Source organism: Hyla sarda, chromosome 9 (assembly GCF_029499605.1).
Source record: "Hyla sarda isolate aHylSar1 chromosome 9, aHylSar1.hap1, whole genome shotgun sequence".
Taxonomy (NCBI): domain Eukaryota; kingdom Metazoa; phylum Chordata; class Amphibia; order Anura; family Hylidae; genus Hyla; species Hyla sarda.
Window position 1 is genome coordinate 150,343,177 of NC_079197.1, and position 10,871 is coordinate 150,354,047.

A 10,871-nucleotide genomic window follows, 5' to 3' on the forward strand; every position below is an offset into this window, starting at 1 on the left:
ATAATAATAATAATAATAATAATAATAATAAAGATGTCAGCCCCTATAATAATAATAATAATAATAAAGATGTCAGCCCCTATAATAATAATAATAATAATAATAATAATAATAAAGATGTCAGCCCCTATAATAATAATAATAATAATAAAGATGTCAGCCCCTATAATAATAATAATAATAATAAAGATGTCAGCCCCTATAATAATAATAATAATAAAGATGTCAGCCCCTATAATAATAATAATAATAATAATAAAGATGTCAGCCCCTATAATAATAATAATAATAATAATAAAGATGTCAGCCCCTATAATAATAATAAAGATGTCAGCCCCTATAATAATAATAATAATAATAAAGATGTCAGCCCCTATAATAATAATAATAATAATAATAATAATAAAGATGTCAGCCCCTATAATAATAATAATAATAAATAATAATAAAGATGTCAGCCCCTATAATAATAATAATAATAATAATAATAATAATAAAGATGTCAGCCCCTATAATAATAATAATAATAAAGATGTCAGCCCCTATAATAATAATAATAATAATAATAATAAAGAGGTCAGCCCCTATAATAATAATAATAATAATAAAGAGGTCAGCCCCTATAATAATAATAATAATAATAATAATAAAGATGTCAGCCCCTATAATAATAATAAATAATAATAAAGATGTCAGCCCCTATAATAATAATAATAATAATAAATAATAAAGATGTCAGCCCCTATAATAATAATAATAATAATAAAGATGTCAGCCCCTATAATAATAATAAAGATGTCAGCCCCTATAATAATAATAAATAATAAAGATGTCTGCCCCTATAATAATAATAATAAATAATAAAGATGTCTGCCCCTATAATAATAATAATAATAATAATAAAGATGTCAGCCCCTATAATAATAATAATAATAATAAAGATGTCAGCCCCTATAATAATAATAATAATAATAATAAAGATGTCAGCCCCTATAATAATAATAATAATAAAGATGTCAGCCCCTATAATAATAATAATAATAATAATAATAAAAAAGATGTCAGCTCCTATAATAATAATAATAATAATAATAATAAAGATGTCAGCCCCTATAATAATAATAAAGATGTCAGCCCCTATAATAATAATAAATAATAAAGATGTCAGCCCCTATAATAATAATAATAATAAAGATGTCAGCCCCTATAATAATAATAATAATAATAATAAAGATGTCAGCCCCTATAATAATAATAATAATAATAATAATAATAATAATGATGTCAGCCCCTATAATAATAATAATAATAAAGATGTCAGCCCCTATAATAATAATAATAATAATAATAAAGATGTCAGCCCCTATAATAATAATAATAAAAAAGATGTCAGCTCCTATAATAATAATAATAATAATAAAGATGTCAGCCCCTATAATAATAATAATAATAATAAAGATGTCAGCCCCTATAATAATAATAATAATAATAAAGATGTCAGCCCCTATAATAATAATAATAATAAAGATGTCAGCCCCTATAATAATAATAATAATAAAGATGTCAGCCCCTATAATAATAATAATAATAATAATAAAGATGTCAGCCCCTATAATAATAATAATAATAATAATAATAATAAAAAAGATGTCAGCTCCTATAATATTATAATGAAGATGTCAGCCCCTATAATAATAATAATAATAATAATAAAGATGTCAGCCCCTATAATAATAATAATAATAATAATAAAGATGTCAGCTCATATAATAATAATAATAATAAAGATGTCAGCCCCAATAATAATAATAATAATAATAATAATAATAATAATAATAATAATAATAAAGATGTCAGCCCCTATAATAATAATAAAGATGTCAGCTCCTATAATAATAATAATAATAATAATAATAAAAAAGATGTCAGCTCATATAATAATAATAATAAAGATGTCAGCCCCAATAATAATAATAATAATAATAATAATAATAATAATAAAGATGTCAGCCCCTATAATAATAATAATAATAATAAAGATGTCAGCCCCTATAATAATAATAATAATAATAATAATAATAAAGATGTCAGCCCCTATAATAATAATAATAATAAAGATGTCAGCCCCTATAATAATAATAAATATGTCAGCCCCTATAATAATAATAATAATAATAATAATAATAATAATAAAGATGTCAGCCCCAATAATAATAATAATAATAATAATAATAAAGATGTCAGCCCCAATAATAATAATAATAATAATAATAATAATAAATAATAATAAAGATGTCAGCCCCTATAATAATAATAATAAAGATGTCAGCCCCTATAATAATAATAATAAAGATGTCAGCCCCTATAATAATAATAATAATAATAATAAAGATGTCAGCCCCTATAATAATAATAATAATAATAATAAAGATGTCAGCCCCTATAATAATAACGATGTCAGCTCCTATAATATTATAATGAAGATGTCAGGCCCAATAATAATAATAATAATAATAATAATAATAATAAAGATGTCAATTAAAATAAGTAATCAAAATATTTACAATCCTAACATAGATGCAGATTAGAAAAAAAATTAAAAAAAGAACATGTTTCAGTATTTGGCGCTAACTGTTAAGTGTTACTTAAAGCTGGCCTAAACTTTGGCCTCAACGTTGCGAAACTAGGATTCTGAGAGATGTAGTTTTGTAACATTTAGGAGGTCCCCTGCAATAATCCCACCAGCACCATGCCTGACTAAAGGGCCAGAGAACTTGTGGCGAATGATCAGCCAAATTCGGACAATCTTGCGACACACTGATGGTTGATCATGTTTTCATGGCATATCTACAGTCAATAGTTATCATAGGTGCACAGCCATGTTATGTGACCTTACGTCTCTAGATCAATAAAGAATCATGCAATTAAAGTATCTAATGCAAGGTTTCCCAACCAGGGTACCTCCAGCTGTTGCAAAACTAAACTCCCAGCATGCCCGGTTGGTTGGGAAACACTAGTATAATGGCAGTACACATACAAAAGACATTGGGGGGTATTTATCAAAGGATTTATGTGTCTTTTTTACCGTAACTTTGGCGCAATACTTTAGCGCAGTGTCTTTTTGCGCCAAAGTTTGGCGCATCTTCTCCACTGTCATTTTTACAACTCTCTCAAAATCACACGGTCCTGTGTGTGATTTTAACTTTAGTCAGTGATTTATCATTTGCGCCAATTTGGCGCAAATCCCGTTTTTTTTTTTTTTTGGGGGCGCAAATCCCCGCCAAGAAATTTTGCACATAGAAAACACACTTGTCAGTGTCAATGTCAGAAAATGTAAAGGAGTCAAAATACATAAAAAATTTTTTTGCTCAATACTATCCTGCGACATAGTTGTCTCTGAGGGACCTTCACACTCCGTTGAGCCAGCATTGGACATGGCCGCACAGGTTCAGGAAAGGTAAGTACTAAAGCAGTGGTCTCTAACCTGCAGATGTTGCAAAACTACAAATCCCAGCATGCCCGGACAGCCGTTGGCTGTCCGGGCATGCTGGGAATTGTAGTTTTGCAACATCTGGAGGTCCACAGGTTGGAGACCACTGCACTAAAGTAACAAAAAAATAAATAAATACCCAAGTTGAAATTAAAATCCATTTCACATGGCGGCTATAAACCCCCCCAAAAGAAAATAACTCATGTCGCTTGCTGATATACTGCAGGACGGACTCCGAAATGGCTGCACAAGGGGTAAAATACGCGTCCTCTGTGGCGGTAAGTTCGGTGTTAGGCTAAGTCTCCACTTGGTTTTTTGCACTGTTTTTAGGGATTAAAAAAACGCCTGAAAAATCACCAGTGCAAGTGACGTCATCATGCGTTTTTTCTTGCGTTTTTTTCATTTGTGTGGAAATTGCACCTTGGCGTTTTTTTTTTGGTACCCAAAATTTCTTGGGTACCAAAAAAAATAAAAAATAAAAAGATGCAGCAGTGATGGAAATTTTTTAATTAAAACGTAATGTATATATTTTATAACCCAATTTTTATTATTTATTTTTTTATTCATTTTTAATTTTTTTATGTAGTACTACTACTCCCAGCATGGAACAGACTGTCAAACGCCAAAGTGAAAAAACGCAAAGTGGAATTCGAAATTTGCGATTTCTCATTGACTTACAGCTAACATCTGGCAGCAGCGTTTTCTGACCAAAAAAAACGCCATGCGGCAGAATTGCCATTTTTCTTTGTGTTTTGCAAAAAAAAAATAAAAAAAAAAAAAATAAATAAATAAATAAAATTATATATATATATATATATATATATATATATATATATATATATATATATATATATATATATATATATATATATATATATATATATATATATATATATATATATACGTGGAGACTTAGCCTCAAAGGCGCTGTGTACAGCTGATTTCAACATTTGAGCCAAAATTACTAACAACTTGCACCAAATGATAAATTTGGTGCATGTCCACGAAAACCAAAGTGAAAAGAAAAAAGGGTAAAAAACTGTCAACAGTCAAAATTGATAAATACCCCCCATTGTCTTTAGACTGGTTTTTGTGTCTAGAAAAGGTGCAAAAAAGGCTCAAGCAGGGTTTATTTGAACCTTTTGGTTTACACATTTCTGCCGATTTTGGCCATACACATGATACGGAAGGGTTTTATGATACTACGGTTTTAGGTCCGGTCAGGAAACCGCGTACGGGTCAAAACTGAGCCACCGTTTGACTCCGGTTGGATCATTAAAGTAAATGGAGTCACGGGCTGATCCAGCTGGGGTACGGGAGCGCCCGGTCTGCCCCTCCCCTCCCCCCCACCTGATCCGGCACCTGTATGTACAAAACGTGGTGTGAATGCAGCCTTACCCATTTCACACATCTGAAGAATCTCCGAAACATGGTCCGGGGCCCGAGAAGGGGAGATACATAAAGATGTTTGATGGGGTCCTCACACGGTAAAGCTGCAATGGCTGCCAGTAACCAAAAAAAAGGCGGCCCTCATGGGGGGTGGGGTGCCAAAATAATTTGTATATGTTGTAAGAGTAACAAAGGAAACCAATAGTCTTCGTAGTGTTACCTCCATGTTCCAACCATGGCCGAAGCCGCTCTACAGTCTACCACACAGGTGACGAGGCCTTGGTGCTTCCCTCAGTGTTCACTTTCTCTTACCTGTGCTGTGGGCTTCATCTACACAGATTGACTGAGATTAGGTGGTGATGCAAAGAATTGTGGGTAACTATTTAGCAGTAGTCGAGGTAAACTACGGCATGGATCAGCCGTCATGTGAGAAGGGCCATCACCAGGAGAAACGTGAGATAAAGTGCACGAAGATGGACACGGGGAATGGAGATATCAGAAGGTTGGAGTTAAAGGGGCACTCTGCCGGAAAACATCCTATCCCAAGGATGGGGGATAAGATGTCTAATCGCGGGGGTCCCCCATATCTGGGCCGGTTTGGAGCTTCCGTGTTCGTGACGCCACGCCACATCCCCTCCATTCATGCCTATGGGAGGGGGCGGGACCTCTAGTTCGTAGCTGTCACGCCTCCACCCATACACATGAACGGAGGGGGCATGGCGGCTGTACTCGCCAGTTATCCGGCACGGAGCGGAGTTTGCTCCGTGCACCGGATGACTGTGGTGCTGCAGCGGAGATTGCATCCCTTGGATAGGGGATAAGATGTTTTCTGGCGGAGTACCCCTTTTAAGCAATTGGCTTCATATAAAATCACATTATTAAAAGTTATCTCATATTGACAGGATAGGGGAGAAGCAGCTGATCGGTGGGAATCCAGCTGAGATTGAAGGTCTACAAACTGTGCACCTCCAGCTGTTGCAAAACTACAATTCCCAGCATGCCCGGACAGCCAACGCTGTCCGGGCATGCTGGGAGTTGTAGTTTTGCAACAGCTGCAGGACCACAGTTTGGAGACCTCTGTATTTGGTGGACAGCCGCTACGCCCCCCCCCCCTCCATTCATGTCTATGGGAGGAGGTGTGACAGCCAATGGCTGTTTGGGCTTGCTGGGAGTTGTAGTTTTGCAACAGCTGCAGGTCCACAGTTTGGAGACCATTGGATTTGGTGGACAGCCGCTACGCCCCCCCCCCCTCCATTCATGTCTATGGGAGGAGGTGTGACAGCCAATGGCTGTTTGGGCATGCTGGGAGTTGTAGTTTTGCAACAGCTGCAGGTCCACAGTTTGGAGACCATTGGATTTGGTGAACAGCCGCTACGCCCCCCCTCCATTCATGTCTATGGGAGGAGGTGTGACAGCCAATGGCTGTTTGGGCATGCTGGGAGTTGTAGTTTTGCAACAGCTGCAGGTCCACAGTTTGGAGACCACTGGATTTGGTGGACAGCCGCTACGCCCCCCCTCCATTTATGTTTATGGGAGGAGGTGTGACAGCCAACGACTGTTTGGGCATGCTGGGAGTTGTAGTTTTGCAACAGCTGCAGGTCCACAGTTTGGAGACCACTGGATTTGGTGGACAGCCGCTACGCCCCCCCCTCCATTCATGTTTATGGGAGGAGGTGTGACAGCCAACTACTGTTTGGGCATGCAGGGAGTTGTAGTTTTGCAACAGCTGCAGGTCCACAGTTTGGAGACCACTGAGATTTTTTTTTTTTTTTGTGGGATTAAATTGAACCCCCTCCCCCCAAATTACGGAGTGGTAAAGGGTTTATTCCATCAGCGTTTTTGGGTCCACCCTATTAAGAAGGAGGGCACCCCAAAAGGCAGGAAACGAGGGAGTGGTTCCCAGATATAGGGGACACATTCCTCCCCCCTCTCCATTAGTCATATACTGTTAGGAACATAGGGCTCATAGCTATATCTGTTTGTATATTTGTTGGTATAAATGTATTGTATCATGTTGTATCATGCTAAGCCCGGACCTAATAAAATCCATTTTTAAATTATTATTTTTTTTTTTATTATAATAATTGTTAGTTATTCGACTATCTAATTTTTGATCAGTGTTTTTTTCCACTACCATACCAGAAACATACTTTTGGTAGGAGATTCGGCATTCCCATGACAGTATCCAGTCAATTCATTGTGTTTACATCTACATGTGTATATCACCAAGGTTTCTCCCCCCATATGAGAAAATTACGGAACGGACAGACTGTACAAAGGTTTTGTGTAATTTATTCCATTGTATTGTAATTTCTGTACAGACATCAACACAAAATAAATAATGGATGAAAAGGAATAGAAGTTCTTACAAAAAAATATTCAGTCCAATTTAATGTCACTGCAAAAAATCACCAGCAGGGGTCAGTCTTGTATTAGCAGAAGCAAAGTGTACTCAGATGACATGGTCAGCAACACTTAAGGCTGGGGCAGCAACACATTTAAAAATGTGTCATAAAATCGCAATTTTAGAACATTTGCAATAGTTAGAAAAATCTTTTATTTTATTTTATTCTGCTTATTTTCATCCATCGGCAGTAAAATTCACACAGTGTCATATTGTGTTTTTTCTGCGAAGCTACGCTATTAGCGTAGACCTAACGTACGCTACGCTGTTAGCGTAGCACTTGCGTACTTGCGCACTTGCACATGCGCAGACAGTTTGTCAATTAGGCAAAAAAAACTTTATTGGTAAAAAAAAAAAAAAAACTACCTGCGCATGTGCCGGAAGATGCCGCAGATTCGTCGCTGAGCCACGGAAGAAACAGGAAGAAAAGATTTGCCTCGGACGTCAGAAGATAGGAAGGACAGAAGCAAGAACACACCACCCCCCCCACTTACCCAACACAACATGGCGGAGGCCGAGGTACACAGCAAGCCGCTGGAAGAAAAAGGGGACAGCTTCCGGATCTTCACAAAAGGTAAGAAAATACATATATACATAATCACAACACACATAAAAAAACACATACTTAAACACTCATAACACACAAACATAATAACGAAAAACAGTATAAGCAAGGGAGAACCCCTTTAAGGGGTTAAAAGAGTCCTAAAGGGGTACTCCGGTGGAAAACCTTTTTTTTATTTTTTATTTTTTTATCAACTGGTGCCAGAAAGTTAAACAGATTTGTAAATTACTTCTATTAAAAAATCTTAATCCTTCCAGTACTTATTGGCTGCTGAATACCACAGAAGAAATTCTTTTCTCTTTGGAACACAAAGCTCTCTGCTGACATCACGAGCACAGTGCTCTCTGCTGACATCTCTGACCATTTTAAGAACTGTCCAGAGTAGGAGAAAATCCCCATAGAAAACATATGCGGCTCTGGACAGTTCCTAAAATGGACACAGAGATGTCAGCAGAGAGCACTGTGCTCGTGATGTCAGCAGAGAGCTCTGTTTTCCAAAAAGAATAGAATTTCCTCTGTAGTATTCAGCAGCTAATAAGTACTGGAAGGATTAAGATTTTGTAATAGACGTAATTTACAAATCTGTTTAACTCTCTGGCACCAGTTGATTTAAAAAAAAAATAAAAAAAAATAAATAAGTTTTCCTCCGGAGTACCCCTTTAATATGAGTTGTTGGAAGTCAACATTAGACTGATACACTTTGATAGACTCAGTTATGGTGGGGGGACACAATATGAGGAGTGAATCTGCTTTTACCCGGTTGTAAATAGCAATGTCAATAGGCATGGCATAGGATGAAGCCTCCTGTCCTGAGGAGACAAAACCAGCCCCTGCGTTGTCGCACACAATGGACTACGCATCTGTAACAGAGTGAACATCCTGTCGGCCCACCAAGGTGTGATTGCCACAGTGCAAGGACGCCATCTTCAGGAAGATGTGGCTACTGCAACTATATTCAGGAACGGACCCATATCCGGTTACTGCGAGTTGATTGGAGAGACTGTAACAAAGAAGGTCGGACGATACCGGAGCAAAGGGTGGAGTTATGGGTGTGAATGTGGTTTGATGTGATATATACAGTGACCCCCCCGACCTACGATGGCCCCGACATACGATCATTTCAGCATACGATCACTCTCAGAGGCCATCACATGTTGAATGCAGCATCAATATACGATGCTTTTGTATGTCGGGGCCATCGCATAAACGGCTATCCGGCAGAGCAGACTGCTTCAGCTTCCGCCGGATAGCCGTTTAACAGTGACTCGTGTGGTCCGGTGGGTGTCACTCACCTGTACCGGCGCTCTGGACCGTCCTCTTCGGGATCCCCTGCATCGCCGGCGCTCTCCATCGTCGTCATCACGTCACCGCGCATGCCGTCCCGTCATCCAATAGGAGCGGCGTGCGCGGCGGCGATGAAGAGACGCAGCAGAGATGGTCTGGGGACACGGCGACAGCGATGGAGGGCGACATCAAGGACAGCGGTGAGCGGCGGGGACAGGTGAGTACTGTATGACCTCCTATACCAGTGGTCTTCAACCTGCGGACCTCCAGATGTTGCAAAACTACAACTCCCAGCATGCCCGGACAGCCGTTGGCTGTCCGGGCATGCTGGGAGTTGTAGTTTTACAACATCTGGAGGTCCGCAGGATGTAGACCACTGTTCTATACTTTACATTGCACCGATCCCTCAACATACGATGGTTTCAACTAACGATGGTTCATTTGGAACGGATTACCATCGTATGTTGAGGGACCACTGTATATAGTACTAGGCCAAATTGTATGGGATATATAGTATTAGGGCCCCTTTCACACTATAAAAATACTTCCGTTATGAACGCCCGTTATAAAAAGCCTGGAAATCAGCAGTTATACGGCCGTTATTTTGTGACGGGCGACAGTAACGGGAGAATTAGCGCATGCACTATTTCTCCCGTTCATTCACCGTCACAAAATAACGGCCGTTATTAATAACGGGCGATAACGGGTTAAAACGGCTATTAGAAAAATCCCATAGACTATAATGGGATTTTCTAACGGCCGTTAGTGATTTTGTACCGGCCGTATAACTGCTGATTTCCAGGCTTTTTATAACGGGCGTTCACGGGCTTTTATAACGGGCGCAACGGAAGTATTTTTATAGTGTGAAAGGGGCCTTAGATTTAGATACTAGTTTATATGTTTATTAATACTTATAGAGGGAGATTTATCAAATCCTGTGCAAAGGAAACGTTGCCCAGTTGCCCATAGCAACCAATCAGATCGCTGCTTTCATTTTTAACAAGGCCTGTGCAAAATGAAAGCAGCGATCTGATTGGTTGCTATGGGCAACTGGGCAACTTTTCCTTTGCACAGGATTTGATAAATTTCCCTCATATTCTTTTCCAAGTATAGGACATTGGAGGGAGGTTTTGCTTTATACTTTATTTTATTTACTTTGTAGCCTTTTATGTTATTTTACCTTTTTGCTAATTAAAGGGGTACTCCACTCCAGTGGGGGAAAAAAAAAAAATCAACTGGTGCCAGAAAGTTAAACAGATTTGTAAATTATAGCAAACGTCAGTGTCGCTCACTACACCGGTCTAATCCACCACACATGCGCACGGACACGCCGGTCCCGCCCTCGGCCCAAGGTAATGCAGAAGAAAGGGATTGTCTAGCGCAAGGCTTGCGGATAAAAGCTTGTTCTTTATTGGAAAATTCACAGAGATCACTCGACAGAGGACAATGTCTGACGCGTTTCACACATAAGTGCTTAATCGTAGACTGACATATTGTGCAGATCATACAGGTTAAAATACAAGAGCGCCAGGTCACATGACCTGACACGTCATCAATTAGTTAAAATTACAAAAATACTTAGAAAACATGGAGAAACCTTAAAGAGACGTGTTGGTTGCAATCAGGTGGATTAACTTGTATCAGGATCGGGTTCATGATTGTCGCATAAACATTATCTATACATAACTGTAAACGATGTTAGAGATATAGTGTTAGAACTAAATCTAGAACTAGATTTG

The 10,871-nt window shown here is 38.0% G+C and overlaps 1 protein-coding gene across 1 annotated transcript in view; it reads right to left on the reverse strand.

Moving 5' to 3' along the window:
* Positions 1-10,871, reverse strand: part of CCNP (cyclin P) — a 29,551-nt gene extending 18,680 nt beyond the window's left edge. Inside the window, exon 1 of the mRNA XM_056539095.1 lies at positions 10,730-10,871. The gene's annotated coding sequence lies outside the window, so the exon portion shown is untranslated. The remainder of the gene's footprint in view (positions 1-10,729) is intronic.